This window comes from Pinus tabuliformis, chromosome 9 (genome assembly GCF_031772625.1).
Source record: "Pinus tabuliformis cultivar Carrire ecotype Pingquan chromosome 9, CPIR1, whole genome shotgun sequence".
Lineage (NCBI taxonomy): Eukaryota > Viridiplantae > Streptophyta > Pinopsida > Pinales > Pinaceae > Pinus > Pinus tabuliformis.
This window is the reverse complement of record NC_142307.1, coordinates 1391883486-1391902557: the sequence shown is the minus strand read 5'-3', so window position 1 is coordinate 1391902557 and position 19072 is coordinate 1391883486.

Genomic DNA, 19072 nt, shown 5'->3' with positions numbered 1-19072 from the left:
CATACTCAATAAATGGGAACTAAGTGGAGTAGATATTTTAATTGTAAATTTTCATGAAACAACATAATTTTGCTAATATTAATCGTGCTTTTGTTTCTAAATAAAATTTTATTATAAATTTAATTGATTAAATCTAAGATAAAATTTAATAATATTGATGTAGATAGAGTTTAATTAATCAAAATGTTGAAATTATGCAAAAAAAAATAAAATAAATAAATAAATTAAACGTCTATAAAATATAATTTTGCTTTGTACAATGGTTAGTTGATTTTTAATTATCATAAATAAAAACTTTAAACTATACGATGGACAACATCCATTTATACCATTACATTAACATATTATCACATATATATATGTTTTAACTCACTTTTGAATATGAGATACAAAGCAAATAGTTGGGTAAAAATATATTCCTAGCTCAAGATCAACTATATTTGGCAGCCCAATTCTCTATATGGTTGAACTCTTAATCCATTATATCTGATCATATGACTCAATATTGTTTGCATAATTATTGGTATCTCGAAAAACATTTAAACCAATAAATTTCCATGTGTTTTTGTTTTAGTATAAATATATTTCAAAATGGTAATTTTAATACCCATAAACTATTTAAACATTAGCTAAAAAGCTTCGGTCATATATATATATATATGGAGAGTGTTGCAATTTTGATATGAGAAGTTTATAATTTTCGTAATTTTTTAATCAAAAACATATTTTCAAATCATTGCAAAAAGAAAAGTTTTTTTATCATAAGAGTATTTATACACTAGTTTGGTTTCTAATTTCTAAGTGATTTTAAAATTAGATTATTATTATTATTATTAAAAAATTATATTTTTATCCACTTCATTGTTGAAAAACATAATTTTAAACATAACATTATTTGACAAGAAATATGGAACCCAAAATGTGAAAAAACTTTATTTAACAAATAGAGAAGAATCTAAATTCCAAACCTAATAGGTAGTAGATTGCTTGTATCTACATTAAAGGCATTGAATGAGAATTTAATGTACTAAATACAACATGGAACTACTGCATATTTAATTATGGGTAGATGTTTCTAGATGATTCCAGATGACATTCCACCATGGGAGCGGGAACAAGAAGAAATATAGTTATTGGAAATGTAGTTTGAAAGTGCAATTCATGGGCTCTAGATGTCTTAATATATAGTCTAGCATTTTACCCACTCAGAATATTCCACTGAATGACATGATAACTTGCATTTATTTCAATGGAACCATTTGGTTCCATTGTATTATGAGGTTCATGTGCAAAAACGAAGCCAAGAAATAACCCACGACCTGGATTGGCATTGTTGGGGTAAATGCACACTTGGGGCCAATCCATACATAATTAGGTCCACAGATGACCATTTTTATTTATCTACTAGACATTCCCTATCATTTGGGATAAGCTTCTATTTTTAGTATTTTCTATTTTTACACTTTAGTTTTAGCAAGGGTGCCACCTAGCATGATGTGTGGCAATGACTAAGCAATTGACTAGGTAGTGACATGACATATTCCTCCTCGTTATTGTGCATTACCTTATCCATAGGATCCCTGATCACTATTGCAGATTCCCTCTCTCATTTTGAGACACTAAGTTATCCACTCAGTTACCAACCTTATCTTTTAACTTTCCTTCTTACTTTTGGAGATTTCTTGCTATTTACAAGTGAGGAGTTGCATGAGAGAGTCTACACTTTAATTCTAACTTATTTTTTTACCACTTATATTTAGTAAGCCTTATTTTAGATTTTCATTCTATTTTAGGGTCTCTTACTCTAATTTTAAGCTACTAACAAATAATAAAAAATGTTTTCTATTTTCTAGTGTACTTTATAAAAACCCAACCGAGTGCATATTAGTTTCCTATTAAAGAGAATTATTTAAAAATATGCATATGAAACAATAATACACACCATATTTATAAAGTAATGTGAATAATTTGATTATTTAAACTACTTATTCTATTTGAATTCAATTTTACACTTATTGTTTTACTCTTATTTCTTTTCTTACCATTAGTAATTTTTTTACACAACCAAACCTTGGGCTTGTGCTTACAACAATCAAGGAAAAATGCAACTACTTTATAGAGTTATTTAGTTATAAAATAGGGAAAATGCTTAAAAAACTAAAGTATTCCAAGAAGTTCACATCATTTTGTATTTCGCTTTGTCAACGACCATCCATGAATTTAAGAATTTATGCCAGGATGTATTGCTAGGTATGCGAGTTGCTCTAATCTAATATGTATTGTGCCCATATTTTAGAAGAATTCCTAGATTTTTGCGGTTTATGAATTCATGAAGCAGAGGAAATAAACATAACCAAGTATAAAATTTATCTTAACATCCAATTCTCCTACATTGCTTCGATTTTAATGTAAATATTTTTCTTTATAGGAACATAGAGAAACTACATTGAAACTCAATTATTTTGAAGTGGATGCATCATTTATAGATATATGAAATGGGTACTTGTTGCACGGGCGTGTGTTTTGTTAATGGCCATCCTCAAGGCCACCGGTATTTAGAATAATACAAAACAAGGGTATTGAATTTCGATGGAAAGGTATTTTTAAGGCACACAAGAAATTAAAAATCTACATATATGAAGCTCCTTGGAAATATATTGCATGAACTAATCTATGATGAAAGAGAAGAAATTTTGATGTTATTGTCTTCCTTTTGGTGCATCCATAGAATCCTCTCAACCAACCTCTCTTTTAATCTCAACCAACTACTGTCCTCTTTTTTGGTGCACCCATAGAATCCTCTCAACCAACCTCTCTTTTAATCTCAACCAATTTTTTTTTTTTTATATTAAAAGAGGGATGTATTTAAATATTTTGATACATGTCAAAGGAAAGAGAATATACAAATAGAGAGATGTGTGTTAGTTTGTCTATAGACTGGCTGAAGTAACATGTGGCTTGAGAAACTATGACCTAGGGGTATCTAAGACATCAAATTATCTAGGGATTTTTCCCAACTTGGGCCACAACAACCCTGGCTGATGACTAGATTTGTGCCCATTGGATTTCAAACTGATGACATTCTCACCATAGAATGTCTTAACAAAACACCATGTCACCAACTTCTATATGCCCCATGGGCATCAAAAGACAAATATATTAAAAATAGTAAATAATATATATATATATATATATCTAGATAGGCAACTATGTGTTTGTGGTTTCATGAACAATGGATTTGTTTAGCCTATAGGAAAATAATGTTAATATATATATATATTTCCTCAAATTGATGTTTTCATGTATTTGCAACCCAAAGCACTAGGTTTTGATCCCAAATCTATGTCTGAAGCAATCAACTCATCATGCACATAAGTTTCTAGCTAGAAAATATTTTGAATTCAAAAAATTGTGTGCACATTCCTAACACTAAAATGTGCATGTGTTCCTAGTGTTAGGATTGCATGTATGTTCTTGCAGCTAGGAAATTTAACACATGGGAAATCGCTGAGGTGGGGTGGAGGGAGAGGGGAAGTGTGAAGAGAGGGAGGGATAGAAAACAAAGATAAAGAGAGAGGGGCATGGGGGGGGGGGGGGGGGAGTGAGTGAGTGGTAGTCGAAAAGTGAGAGAGATAGGGAAAGAGGGTGGGGAAGGGAGAGTGGGGGAGAGAGAAAGTTGTGGGAGAATCAGAGACGAGGAGAGAGATAGAGTTGGAGGGGGGCTTGTTAAGGAGGGATAGAGAGAGAGGAAGGGAGAGGGAGGAGAGAGAGCATGAGTGAGCGAGTGAGGGGGGGGAGAGAAAGAGAGAGGAGGGGGAAAAGAGTGGAAGAGTGAGAGATAGAGAGATTACAAGGAGGAAGAGAGTGAGAGTGGGGAGGGGGAGAGAAAGAGAGAGGAGGGGGGAGAGAGTGGGAGAGTGAGAGTGGGGGTGAGGGCAAGATAGAAGTATAGAGGGAGGGAGATAAAGACAAAGCTAGAGGGTAGAGAGGGAGAGAGAGAAGAAGAGACAGAAAGAAATAAGGATTTGGAGCGGGATTATGATGAAGGAATTAGGGAGGGAGGGGTAGAGAAATAGAGGAAGGAGGGGAGACAAAGGGAGTCAAGGGGAGAGAGAGAAGGAAATAGAGATAGAGCTGGAGGGGGAAGAGAGAAAAAGAGAGAGAGAGAGAGAGAGAGAGGAGGAGGGGAAGTGAGATAGAGAGATAGAGAGGTGGACATAGAGGGGGAGAGAGGGAAGAAGAGAGAGGGGGGAGGGAGAGAGGGGCAAGGGGGGGGGGGCCGAGGGAGAGAGACGAAGCTAGAGGGGTGGACATAAGAGGGAGAGAGAGGGGGGCAAAGAGGGGAGAAAAGATAGATAGAGAGGGAAGAAGAGAGAGATAAGGAGAGAGAGGTGTAGAGATAGAGAGAGAGTGAGGGGGGGGAGATAGAGAGAGAATGTTGAAAGGGTATTGATTTGAAGGAGGGATTGACAAAGAGACTAACATATAGAGATTTAGAGCGAGAGGAAGAGAGAGGGGCGTGGTAGTCAGGGAGGGAGAAGAGAAGGAGAGAGGGAGGGCGATAGAGGCAAAGTTGGAGGGATGAGAGAGAGAGAGAGAGAGATGGAAAGAAATAGAGTGGGGGAGGTGAGAGAGAGAGGGAGAGGAGAGAGGGTGGGAGATTGAGATAAAGCTAGAGAGAAAAAGAGAGAGATAAGAAAAACAATGATAAACACAAACAAATATAAATATGGAGAGAGAAGGGGGTGGGGGAGAGAGGAGAGAGAAAAGAAGAAGAAAAAGGAGGAAATATAAGAAAAGAAAAATACCAGAAACAAAGTTGGATAGGGGTTGTTTTGAAAAGAGGACTGAAATTTACTACAAAGATTTTGTAATGTTTACTTCTTAACTAATAGTAAAGAAAATTATTCACGGGAGATGTTTCGACAAACCAGATTGAGTAATGACTCTTACTTCGTCGGGATCTGTGTATGGATGTTTCAAGGAACTAGGTTGACCGATGACTCTTACTTCCTCGGGATGTGTGTATGGTGTAAAACATTCGAATCATTGATTTATGCTATTTGCGTTATGAAAACTATAGTTTCATCGGAAAAATGGTAGACAATGGAAAATACATTAACGTAACGGGCAATGCCACAAATCCTTCTGTGTATATTCCGATTGCCAACAAGCTCTGGTCTGAATTGGCAATTGCAGCGGCATCTGCAATGAAACGATGTGCTTTCGGTATAACTGTAGATTCCTTGTGTCGGAATATTTATGCTCTGGCCCAGTGCACCAGAGATATATGGCACCAGAATATGCTCTGCACGGACAATTATCTGTAAAAGTTGATGTCTATAGCTTTGGTGTCTTTTTCCTGGAACTTGTGACTGGAAGAAAGAACACGGATTATAATTCGTCATCTGAAATGCACACGCTTTTAGGATGGGTGAGATACTCTGACATTTTTTTCATTTAAACCATGTTAATTAGTTTAACATCCATAATACAGTTAGCCGAAGTATAAAATGAAGGGTTTCACTGATCTATGTAGATATGAAATCCTCAAATACCGACTTCTGTACTAATTCACCACAAAACTAAGTTGAGGCCGATCTTCTCTATCTTTTCATCATGTTTATAATTTATGAAAATGCAGGCATGGGCATCATATCAACAACGAGCTATTCTGCAAATGTTTGACCCAGCTATCATTGAAACCTGCGATAAGGAGCAAGCTTGCAGGTGCATTCATGTTGGTCTTTTGTGTACACAGGCCGACCCATCACTTCGGCCATCAATGCTTGTAATCACCTTGATGCTTTCACCTCAATTTGTGGGCTTACCCGATCCCACAATGCCTTCATTTGTGCCTTCTGTTAACCAAAACAACAATTCCACCAATTCTGTCGCTGAATTGTTCTCTGGCCCAAGTTCTATCCAACACTTGATGTTTCCATCATTAAGTTGCTACCCAAGTAATGCTTCCATCGGCTTGTTGGTTTCGCTTTATTGCGATCCTATGAAGTGTTTCTCTATACGTAATTTTGATGCACTTATTGATGTATTTGTGATCTATACGTAATTTTGACGCACTTATTGATGTATTTGTGATCTTTCTCGAAAGTAAAGGTTGAAATATTGCGACCCTATGAAGTGTTTCTCTGTACGTAATTTTCGATGCACTTATGGATGTATTTGTGATCTTTCTCGAAAGTAAAGGTTGAACATATTTATATGGAAGTAAGTTTTTTTTGTTTTGTTTTGTTTTGTTTTGTTTTTTTTTTTTTTTTTTTTTGGAGAAAAAGCTTTTGTAATATATATATATATATATATATATATATATATATATATAACTAACTAACTGATAGTACAATTGACATAGTTTTTCAGGCCGTTCACGTAATAAAATAAAAACAAAACAAAAATATCTTTTTTATTTTCCTTTCTTTACAATAGTATTGCATATCTTCTATTTTCTAGAGTTTTATAATTTAGGATCTCAAAGCCATAATCCAATACCCAAAAAAACAAAAACAAAAAAACTTTCTCTTTACAATAATATTTGTTCCTTGCATTTCCAAATAATACCCAACATTCTGTCTCCTAGCTCTTTGAAAAGTTTATGCTGCCCGCATTTGTCATGGCTCCTTGCTCGAATACTGAAAAGAAAAACTTTCCAGGTGCCTTATCTATTCCTCTTTTAGATAATAAATTAGCAGTCCAGTTCTGCTCCCTATATATGTGATCGAAATAGATGTGGTGGAATGTGCTTACCAACATCCTGATGCGCTTCATCCAATTGGTTAATATAGGAGGATTGAAACGATTATGTCCTTTGATCCAGTCTATGATTCCTTTAGCGTCACCATAGATCTGTATGTGCTCCAATCCCAACCATTTCGCTGTGATCAATACTCCCCATAGTGCAACAATCTCTGCTTTGCTATTTGTGCCTTGACCCCCTTCCCACCAAAAGTGATAGTATTTACCCGACTCTATGACTATGTATGCATTGCAATCACATTTCCTCCTACAACTTGCACCATCGAAGAAACCCACAGGATATTTTTGCCAAATGTCTCTTCTTATGATAATTTTGTGTTTACTACCAATTTTGGTTGGTCCAGCAGTTTTAATGACATCCTCCCTTACTGCCAGATATTTATTCTCAAATATAAGTGCATTCCTACTGTGCTAGATGGCCCAAATGAGATACAATGGAAGAAATTTGTATCTATCATGAGTTTTGAGCCACTTCCTAAAACAACACCTTAATGATGGGAAATGTTGTAGTTGAATGATGCCGAAAGTGTCCAATACCCCCTCCCAAACAACTTTCGCATATGGGCAATGCAAAAATCAATGAACATTATTTTCAACACTACTCTTGCATAGGAGACAAATCCTCGAGCCTGTGTACCCTCTATTTTGTAGGTTATTCCAGGTTAACAATTTGTCCATTATAACCAACTAGCATAAACATTTGATTTTATTAGGAATGTTCCCTCGCCATATAATCTGAATCCATATAGGAACCTGGTTTCCCTTCTCTATCCTTGGTATTCCATTGTATATATATTTTACCAATGGGTGCCCCTTTTTTAGGCAACCCCCCCATGTCATTTGGTCCTCCTTGTCATTAAGTGAGATACTTGCATTTCTCAGATTAGCAATATATACATCCCATTCGAAAACATCCTCCCTAGGCAACTTTTATAATGTCCAATCCAATCTTGATTTTGGAACCATCCCCAACCTCCCAACGCACAAATCCCATCAGCCACTGTATGTTTTTCATCATACTTTTCCAAATGTATGATGAAATTGTCTTCCTCTTTGCCCCTCCAGAAATCCATGCAGTGAAAGATTGCCCATACATATACTTATATTTAATGACCAGTGACCATATACTAGTGCCCGTAGCTTCCCTCCACATGTTCTTTATGATTAGTGCTATGTTGAAGGAAAATGGATCAATGATTCCCCGTCCACCTTCCTCAATGGGCCTAGCAATTAGAGACCATTTAACCAAATGATACGTCCTGTGAAGTAATGTTCCAGCCCAAATAAAACACCCCATGATGGATTGTATCTTTTTAATTACCTCCCTTGGCAATAGAAAAAGGTGCATCCAGTATACCGATATATTTTGTAGAACTGCTTTTAGCATGATCAATCTACCTCCCATAGTCAGCCATCAGTGTTTCCAGGAATCAAGCTTCTTATGGAACCTAACAACTAACCAATCCTAAACTTTGTTGCAGTGGTTGTTAGGCTTCAGGTTGAAACCCAGGTATGAAAATCCTTCATCAATATGTTTGATACCAACTCCTAAGAGTAAATTGATGCCCTTAATCATTGTACCTGCAATGCCATTATGTATGAGAATTGACTTCGATCCATTCATACATAGATCCGAGGACCTTCCAGAGTATGAGATGATGTTATGAATAACAATCCATTCAAAAATGATAGCAAGTCCACCGAAAAGGAGGTCATCAACGAACATCAAGTGGGTGATGTCAATCTGTCTAGATACTCTAACTCCAAAGATTGTGCCCTGAACTCTAGCATCCCGCACTTTTCTGCTGAGGCTGTCAATAACCATGAGGAACAACATTGGAGATAGAGCACATCCCTACCTCAAACCCCTGTGTGTCGAGAAGAAATGGGAAGGAAGTCCATTTATGATGACAACAAAATTCGTGGTCTTTATGCAAGCCATAATCCAACCAATGTTAGGTGAGGACATACCTGCTTTGATCAAAATCAATTTAAGAAATTCCCAGTCAATACAGTCATATGCCTTGGTCAAATCCACCTTGAGAAGGAAAGACTTCAGATTCCTGGATTTAATGGAGTGCATAATCTCCTGAGTAATACCAATTGCATCTTGAATCTGTCTACCCTCAATAAACCCGAATTGTTCCTCAGTAATATGCTTAGTCAGAATCGGCTTCATCCTTCTAGCTATCAGTTTAGATATCAATTTATACACAGTGTTGCAGAGTGATATCGGTCTGAAGTCTGCAAAATATTGGGGACTTTCCATCTTAGGAATGAGAGCGATAAATGTGGCATTGATAGCCCCTAGAATAAAACCATTTATCCTAGACTCCTCAACAGCCGCCAGGAGATCTGGAATCATCAAATTAGAGAAATGAATAAAAATTTCTACTCTCCAGCCATCCAAACCGGGGCTCTTGTCCCGAGCACTTTCTCTCATAGTCTCTATCAGCTCCTCTTTAGTGATGGGCCAACCTAAAATATCGTTATCCTCCACCGAAAACATCTCTGGAATGTGAGAAATAAATGCAGACTGAGAAAGTAAGTCATGGTCTCGGTCCATATAATGGCTCTTGAAATGTTTTATAGCCTCATGTTCTAGAGAAGATTGAGAGGATATGATATTACCTGCAACATCTTGAATGTTCTTGATGTAATTGATGCTCTTTCTGATGTTGAACAGTCGATGAAAGTATTTCGTATTCCTATCCCCCGCTTGAACCCATAGTGCCCGACTTTTCATACAAATGTCAGCTTCTTGATTCAGCAGCAACAAATTCTTAATGCCCTCCAACTCAATTATCTTATCCCTGTATGCATCTGAGAAGTATAGCAGATCAGAAGGGTCATTCAACAATCTGATGGAGTTATAAATGTCTAGAAGAGTATTAATCTCCTCGCTTTTTTTCCCAAAATCCACACTCGAGCTTCCCTTGTTTAACAGTGAATGTTTGGTGGATATTGCAGTCAAACAATCCATAGGAGATAGAGGCAATGGTCTCTTCCAAACTGAATTTACAAGATTTTCAAAATCCTTCATTTGCAACCATCTTGGATTAAATTTAAATGGATATGATTTCTTCACTTGATCCTCTCTCCATGATAGCATAATAAGCATGTGATCCGAAATGGTGGAAGGGAGAATCAATGATTCCAAATTAATTAGGTGGTGAGACAGACATTGGCACCCGAGGAATCTGTCACTCCGTTTTAATATGCCCTCTCCTCTAGTGCACCCATTTCTCCAGGTGGGGCCTGAGGGATCCATAACAAAATCCACTGGAGCGTGAGTCCTCATCACGTCAATAAAATAAGTTGTTAATACATCCTCCCGCACCCTATTGCCCCAAATCTATGACTACCCCAGGGAGAAGTTTAGATCTCCAACGATAATGAGTGAACTCAACTCAAAAATGCCAGAATTAGCGACCTGGTCCCAATAGTGTTTTCAACCAGTGTAAGGAGCATAAGAATTGATAACCCTTAATATCCTACTCGACCCCAACTTATATCCGAATAGTATGATACTTGTACATGAATTGTATGCCCTCAGTTCATAGATGTTAGGGTTCCACATCACCCCCAAATAGCTCGAGAGTCCATTGGCATTAGATGCACATACGAGCCAATGAGGACAAACAGAGAGCATTGTCTCCCACGCTTTATCACGCTCTCTCATTGTTTCTTGCAAAAGTATCATAGGCGGTTTATATGACCGAACTAGTCCCGTGAGAGAGCAAATTTTATGGGGCACTCCCAACCCTCGAACATTCAGGGAGATAATATTCATGGTGGAACCCCTTGGTCGAGTGTTTCCTCTTTAAGGACCCAAGTGCCATGGACATCACATATAGTAATCCTCCAGATAGTGTAAGTGGCATCGATGCTAAATGGATCCCCTCCTGATTCCAGATCCGAGGAAGGGGAAAGTTCAATTTTATTGCACCCAGTTACTTTTTTGAAACCCAAAGCCCACTTCTTATAGTGGGTGACATTCTGGTAGGAGGGCCCTCTAGTCGCAGGTTTCGAGTTTTGGAAAAAAGTCTGCTTGATGGTCAAGGGTTCAAGGGACTCAATAGAAACGCTTAGGGCTTCCAGCTCTCTGTCGGGTGATAGAGTATATGAAGGTGGCTTCTCACAGAGAGGAAAAGATGAGGATGAGCACCCGCCCACTCGCCCCAAAGGAGAATGTGAAGGAGATAAAATAACAGGGTGTGCCAGAGGATTCAGGGTGTTCCCAGGGTAGATTTACGAGTTCAAATTCTCCGGAGAAACCAGTAGTTCAACCAGAGTCAATGGGGTATGTAGTGGGTCCTTCCCAATCCCCGCGGATGTGACAGAGGGATCCAAGTAAATGGGCTTATAGTAGATATAGTTAGAGGATGTATAATTATCAGCATGAGGTGCAAAAACATCATGGTAATTAACAACAAATTCATTATAGAGTTCAAGAATACCCGGGGTTGCACTAAAATTGGAAGTTGAGTCCACACCCTTGTCGTGGACGAAGCCCAAGTTCGGGCTCTGTGCAGTATTATCACCACCCATCTCCTCTCTTCGATTCAAATTCCTTGCATGGATATCCCTAGACCCCTTCAAGCCATACCCCCGATTTGTAAATCCTGGGAAGGTAGAAATAAGGTGGCCAGTCTCGTGGCAGTGTAGACATTGAAATGGTACACCCTAGTAGTCAATAGCCAAAGTGAATGAGAAACTGCTCCATCTGATTTCCAACTCTGCAATCAAACCTCTGCCCATTTCCACCTCCACCGGCACCCACACCATCCTCTTATCAAGTTGACCGAAAGATCCCTCATCCTAGTAGTAAAAACTCCCAATTCTATTAGATATTTCTGTGACCTCTCTGACATTCCACGGTTCTAGAGGGAGCCCCAACAGCTTTTCCCAGATCAAATTCCTTCTAGGCGCCTCTGCGAAAGGGTCAACACCATCCTCTTATCAATTTGACCAAAAGATCCCTCATCCTAGCAGTAAAAACTCCCAATTCTATTAGTGATTTTTGTGACTGCTTCGACATTCCATAGCTCCAATGGGAGCCCTGACAGCTTTTCCCAGATCAAATTCCTTCTAGGTGCCTCTACAAATGAGTCAAAACCTGCTTTCCACTACTGCATAATTAGATATCCAAGACCCTTCACCCACGACTCCTTCAAAATGCAGACTACATTCTCAGAATTTAGGAAATGAAAATCTACCCATTCGTTAAAGAGGATGCTAACCTTCATACAATATTTCACACTAGAAACCAACGTTCTTCCACCCATAATTTCAACTGCTCCCTGACATGTGAAGGTGGTGCCACCTCCCCACCAATGCCTTATGCCACAGAGGTTCGATTCTTTCCCAATAAGCCCCTGCATCCAATACTAATGGTGGCTCCCCCTTCACCACCTATAACGGATGCTTCTTCGGCTTCGATGGGCATTTTTCCCTTTGAAATCATTAACATTCCTATGACCTCCATGCGGAGCCGGTAGTACATGGACAGAAGAATTCTAAAACTGGTGAAGACTAGACATCACCACCCACTCAGCATTGATAGTAGCCCCAATCAATGCCTTAGGGGAAGGAGATATGTTGTCCTGCATGCCTACCGAGTGGTCGGGCGGTACACCAGATCTGTCTCAGTGCAATGTGGTCCCTCCTATGATCGTCGTGTGGTGCCCTGGAGAAAACCAAGTGTAAACCAACCAACCACCCGCCCGTCGTTGTATGAGATATCAAGAATGAGTCTCGACAAAGGAAATAATCCACCTCTGATAGTAGGTTCACTAGTCCACGGTGGCAGGATGGGGTAGGAAAAGCTGACAGGGATCCCCCATTACCATGTGTGTTAGGAGGAGAAATAAAAAAGGACGAGCATGATTGTAACAAAATCCACCAAGGGATGCCCAGTACCGATATGTCTAGACCCCCAGAAATCCGAACGTTAATGCACCCTCAGGCTTTGATGGTGTTGTATCTCTATTGAAAATTCCAAAAAATTCAAGCCAACTCTATTAGGGATAGGCCATACCCCTCCATGGTGGAAAATCAAGCCCCCCCTAGAGTCACCTCCCAAAATAGACCCTACCTCATGGAGAGTGTCCATGGATCAATACAGTGTACACGATACAGTTAGTGACCATATCTCCGTGCATAAAAAAACCATGCATGCGCCACATTATCCATCGTCAATAGCCTAAAAAAATAATAACAGTGACTACTTCCAAAATAGTCCAAGGTTTAACAAGATAAAACCCAAGCATTGGATCACGCTTCTGTGAATTAAACACAATAACTACAACCCTCTTGATATTCTGATGTCGGTACCAAATACTACTCCCTATCAGGCACTCTATGCTCAGTGCATCCTCCACCTATTTGTTCTATTTGTTCCTCTTCCAATACCATGAGCTACTACAATTCACAATCCTACTCCCTGCGTGCAAATCCCCCTCGAGATACCAACACAGTAATTGAACTTGTGGTTGACCCTTCATCTTCTATCTCCCACAACAACAATCCTGCACGTTTGGCTAAGCCCATGACTTCTCTTTACTTGGGATGCATCAGAACCCAACAATGAGAATAGGTTTTCATTCGTTATCAGTTATTCTCATGGTTTTGCTTCATTTTGCAATCTTGTATTTCTATTGAAGTTATAATGCGATTTTTTTAATTTCTATTATCTTTTTATAGCTTCATTGACCAATTTTGATGAGTTCAAAACAATTAATTTAATTTGAAAATGTAAAAAGTTGTAACGTGTTTCCGCGTACTCCTTAATCATTAAGGAAGCGATATGAAATTTAATTATAAAATTTTTGTGAGAAAAACTAAATATATTAGTTAATATTATATTATAATAATAAAAATTTAAAATATTTGAAAGTTATCCATTAACATGTTTTTACCACGAGATGCAGATGATATTGTGAAAAGAAAACGAATGAAAAAAATGACAAGGTATGTTTTGATTTACCACGACATCCATGCTTTACAAAAACGACAAGAATTTCTGTAAACAATCAAATTTTTAATTCAACTTAATTAGTGAAGACAATTTTCAATGGAATTATTCCTTTTGGAATAAGAGTTAGTTTCTAATTAGGTATTCGGTTGTGAGAGAGAGAGAGATATTTGGACCATTTTGGGGAGGAGACGAGGAGACGAGGCTAGGGTTTCGAACAGGGAGCGAGAGGTGCGAGCCAATAACAATGGAGGGGCATGGAGGGGGGAGCTCCACTCCCTCCTACAGTAATGTGGTATCAAACAGAAGTAAGGGGGCGAGTCTGAACATATCCAGGCAACCAACGGAGGTAGAGGCAAAGAAGACAGGCACTCAAAAGTCGGAAAGCAGCAAATCCCCTGAACAGGAAGGGATCCATGAGGAAGGCAGGAGAGAAAAGAAATTAGGAGGCAATAGTAAGAGAACTGAGAACATATCCGTGATGGGACCCTGCAAACCCAAGACAAACATTAAACCCCGGGTGGTCTTAAATGATCCTGCACTACAGGTGCACAGGGATCACATGGCGACTTACGTGGTCATATGTAAGTTTATGGGCATATGGCCAACGGAGAAGGCTCTGTACACATGGATAAGAAACAACTGGAAACCAAAGGGAGAAATAAATCTACATCTTGGGTCCAAGGGTTTTTTCATGGTGGTTTTCACCAACCTAGAGGACAAAGACAGAGTATTCGAAGGAGGACCCTACTTCTATGCTGCAGCAGGCCTTTACATGTGACCTTGGGTGATGAACTTTGTCCCGGAGCGGGAAACGTTCACATCAGTCCTGGTATGGATTAGACTATACTCCTTACCTTTAGATTATTGGCTGCCTGAATCCTTAAAAGCTATAGGCAATAAATTAGGGCATTTTATTAAGATATCAGAGGCAACTCTAAGAGGTAAATACACCTCCTTCGCCCGCATATGTGTAGAAATGGACCTATCGGGAGCACTCCCAGATGAAGTCATCCTAGAAGTATATGATGAGGAATGGGTACAGGCGGTAGACTATGAACATGTCCCATTCAGATGCCGGAAATGTCATGAACATGGGCACCTCTTCAGAGACTGCCCATTCAACAAAAGGGAGGACAATCTGAAAACCAACATAGGAAAAGACCCTGAAGGTTTCACCAAAGTGGGAGGCAGAGGGAAAGGAGGGGGAAAAAGTACCAAAAGAAACCCAGCGAGAACAAGCCATCAAGTCACAACAGGTTTGAGATTTTAGATGAAGAAGGGGGGGAATGGAACGGATAAGGAAATGGAGGACAATCAGGTAGAAAAGGAAAAAGATGATAGCATGGAAATCATACACGAAAACAATGAACAAAAGGAGGATCTACCAAGCACTATGGAACTTGGCAAGGACCATGAGATGACCCCAAGTGAAGTTGGTACGGAGGACCACAACCTTCAGGAGATTCTTGAGAGGGAAAATATTGATCTAGAAAAGTTTCTAGAGCAGGGAACCAACAAAGGGATTGACACTCTACCAGAGGAGGAGTTCGACAGAGTACAACAAGTATTCCTTCAAAGATCTCAAACAAAGGCAGCCGGAGTCAAAAGGAACTATGACAGACAGGAGAACAGAGGGGTTAAGTCAATGGAAGGAACACTAGGACACTCCAACAAGATCCCAAGAAAGAAAAGAGGAAGGAAGAGACATAATGAACTGCTGACAGAGTGTGGAAAACGCATGATTAATTCAGGTAAGATGAAAGACCTCACCAATTACTCCTTCAAAAACCCATCATCATGAAGCTTACAACATGGAACATTAGGGGTCTGGGTAGTAAAAGAAAACAAAGAAATCTCAGCAATAGAATAAAGAACGAGAAACCAAATATGGTGTTCATACAGGAAACATAATTCTCAATAGAGAAAATCAGAGAAATACACAGCAAATGGCTTATTAAATATGAGTACCTAGAAGTCAAATCAAATAATAGAGAGGGAAGAATACTCACTTTGAGGAATCCTCAGAAATTTGGAATCCTGGATGCTGAGGCATCAAGGAACCACCTTTCTATGGTTATCCAACCTTTGGGGAACAAGGAATGTTACATGATCACAAACATCTATGGTCCTCAAAAACTTGAAGACAAACTCAGGCTCCTCACCTCACTGGAGGAGCTGAGAGAGAGACACCCCGCAATGCCCTAGATTCTGGGAGGGGACTTCAACATGATCAGGTCTCTCACAAAGAAAAAGGGTGGAACTAGATCACTCGGAAGAGACTCCATTTCCTTCCAGAACTTCTTAAACAACATGAAGCAGGTGGACATGGAAACAATAAATGGTACCTTCACTTGGAACAATAAAAGAGGAGGAGCTTCTCAAGTAGGCTCGAAACTAGACAGATTCTTAATATCGGAGGACCTCCTTCTCACTGGTAGTATCCTGACTGCTTTTATCCTCCCTTTCAGAGGCTCGGACCACTGGCCTATTCAGCTAGAAGCTTCGTTTATTGGCACTCCGAGGAACAGACCTTTCAGATTTGAAAATGTCTGGCTTACTCATCCTAACTTCATCACTAATATTGGAAAATGGTGGGTGGAAGACATGCCCATTCATGGCACAAAAATGTTCATCCTACAACAGAGACTCAAACTCATCAAGAGAAGGCTTAAAGAATGGAACAAAACTGAGTTTGGCAACATTTTCAAAGCCAAAAGAGAAGTGGAAGAAAAATTACAAGAAACTAACCAAATTCTGATCAAAGAAGGCTTCACAGAGGAAAGGAAAGTGCAAGCAGACTCTCTTCAACAAGAATGGGACAACAGATGCCAACAGGAGGAAATCTTCTGGAGACAGAAATCAAGAGTGCAATGGATTAAAGAGGGGGAAAGAAACACAATATTCTTTCACAAGTCAACCATGGAACACAGGGCACATAATCGGATCACAAAACTCATAGATCCTCAAGGGAACGAGCTAAACACTCACAAGGAAATGGAATTTGCTTTGGTACAACATTTTCAAAGCATAGTAGAGGAGACTATCACAGACAGATCTCAATTCATTAACAGCTTCACTCAGCATATCCCAAAACTGGTAACCAGGGAAGATAATTATAATCTCAACAGGCCAGTGACTGAAGAGGATATCAATGAAGTAATCAAAGAGATGCACAATGGGAAAGCCCCAGGTCCAGATGGTTTCAATGTAGACTTCCTCAAAACATGCTGGGAAATAGTCAAAAAGGATATTCTTGAGGTGGTGGAGGATTTGAGAAAATCAAGAACAATCCTAAGAGCGCTAAATGCATCCTTCATAGCCCTAATCCCTAAGCAGGAAAAAGCCATTACACCAGACAGATTTAGACCCATAGCTTTATGCAATGTGGTGTACAAAATCATTTCAAAAGTTATTGCTAATAGACTAAAACCCCTTCTTCTGACGCTCGTGTCAGAGGAGCAGATTGGTTATGTGGAAGGTAGACAAATTCTCAACAATATCATTCAAGCTCACGAAGTGGTTCATTCTCTCAAGAAAAATAAGCAAGCGGGGATGATCATACAGCTTGACATTGCGAAAGCTTATGACAAGCTAAGCTGGTCATACATCAGGGATGTTCTAAAAGCGTATGGCTTTGACCACAACTGGATAGGATGGGTCATGGCCCTGGTTACCTCAGCTATTTGTTCAATCCTTCTTAATGGCTCTCCATCCAGAACCTTCTGGCCTTCAAGAGGTCTCAGGCAAGGAGATCCGCTCTCCCCCTTTCTCTTCATTCTCATGATGGAAGGTCTAGGCAGAGCGATTAATTCAGCCAAGGTAGAAGGAAGAATCCAGGGACTCAAACTAACTCAGAATGGAGAAACATTGACTCATCAACAATTTGTGGATGATACCATGCTATAGGGCACACCCACAGTCAAGGAAGCCAAAGCTTTTAAGCAAATTTTACTCTAGTTTGCAATGGCTGCTGGCACAGAGGTAAGCCTCACAAAATCTAAAGTTTTCTTTTTCAATACTGATATATCTATTCAGAGAAATCTCTCCAGAATTCTTGGCTTTCAAAAAGATCATCTTCCCTCTAAATATCTGGGAATGCCTCTCACTGACAATCCTCTGAGAAAGGAAGTATGGGAACCAGTGACTAATAAACTGAAGGACAAAGTCAGTAAGTGGATAAGCAGATCTTTGAATTTTGTAGGCAGGCTAGTCCTTACAAAGGCCGTCCTACAAACCATTCCAATTTTCATGTTGTCAGCTCTTCCTGTCCCAAAAGGAGTCTCGCAACAAATCAGGAACATCCAAAGAGATTTTCTTTGGGGTAAAAAGGAAGAGAAAAAGAAATGGGCTCTGATAGCCTGGGACAAACTTTGCAAACCCAAATCCCATGGTGGTTTAGGTCTCCAAGACACGGACACTCTAAGCAAAGTTTTGGGGGCAAAAATTTGGTGGAGATGGCTAAAGGAAATGGGTAACCCCTGGGCTAAGCTCTGGAAATAGAAATATGCAAAGGACTGGAAAGAAAGGGACCATATTTGAATGACAGGGCACATTAGGGGCTCCCATATTTGGAACAATGCTTGGGAGAACAGAGCCTTAGTTCAGAAACATAGTTTCTGGGAGATCAGAAGTGGGAATCTAGCTTGGTTTTGGGAGGATAACTGGTAGCAAGAACCTAACCTTTGCAGAGAAGAACTAGACATTATCAAAGAAGATACCATCAATAAAGTACTGAAAAGGGTAAGGGACTTTTGGGACCAAACAAGGGACAATGGTAAATGGAGAATATGGAAGGTACCAGGATACAATGAAGAGACCCCTTTGCAGGCCCAAGCTAAAGTTCTAGAAGCGATCCTGGAAAAGAGAAAAATTTTAACTTCAACCTCAGATGACCAACTTAGATGGGGGAGGAACAGTGAGGGAAACTTCAACCTCAAAGAAGCCAAAAGAATTGCCACTGGATTCAACTATCCAAGCCTTGATAAAATATGGAAGGACCTATGGCAGAACCCACACTGGGTGAAGATCAAATTGTTCATGTGGCTGGTACAACAAAAAAAGATCCTGACTTGGGAAAATCTAAGAAAAAGAGGTTTTGCTGGTCCATCTAGATGCCAGTTATGCGGTCTGTAGGAAGAAACTATGGATCACCTACTCAACCTCTGCTCATTCACTTCCACCTTATGGAACTGGGTGGCCTCAATATTCAGACAAACTGACAGGGACGAAAATGACATAACAGAAACTTTAAAGAATTGGAGGAAAGACTTCTCAGATCATGAGACAGTCAACACAGCATGGACTCTGATTCCAGGATTTTTG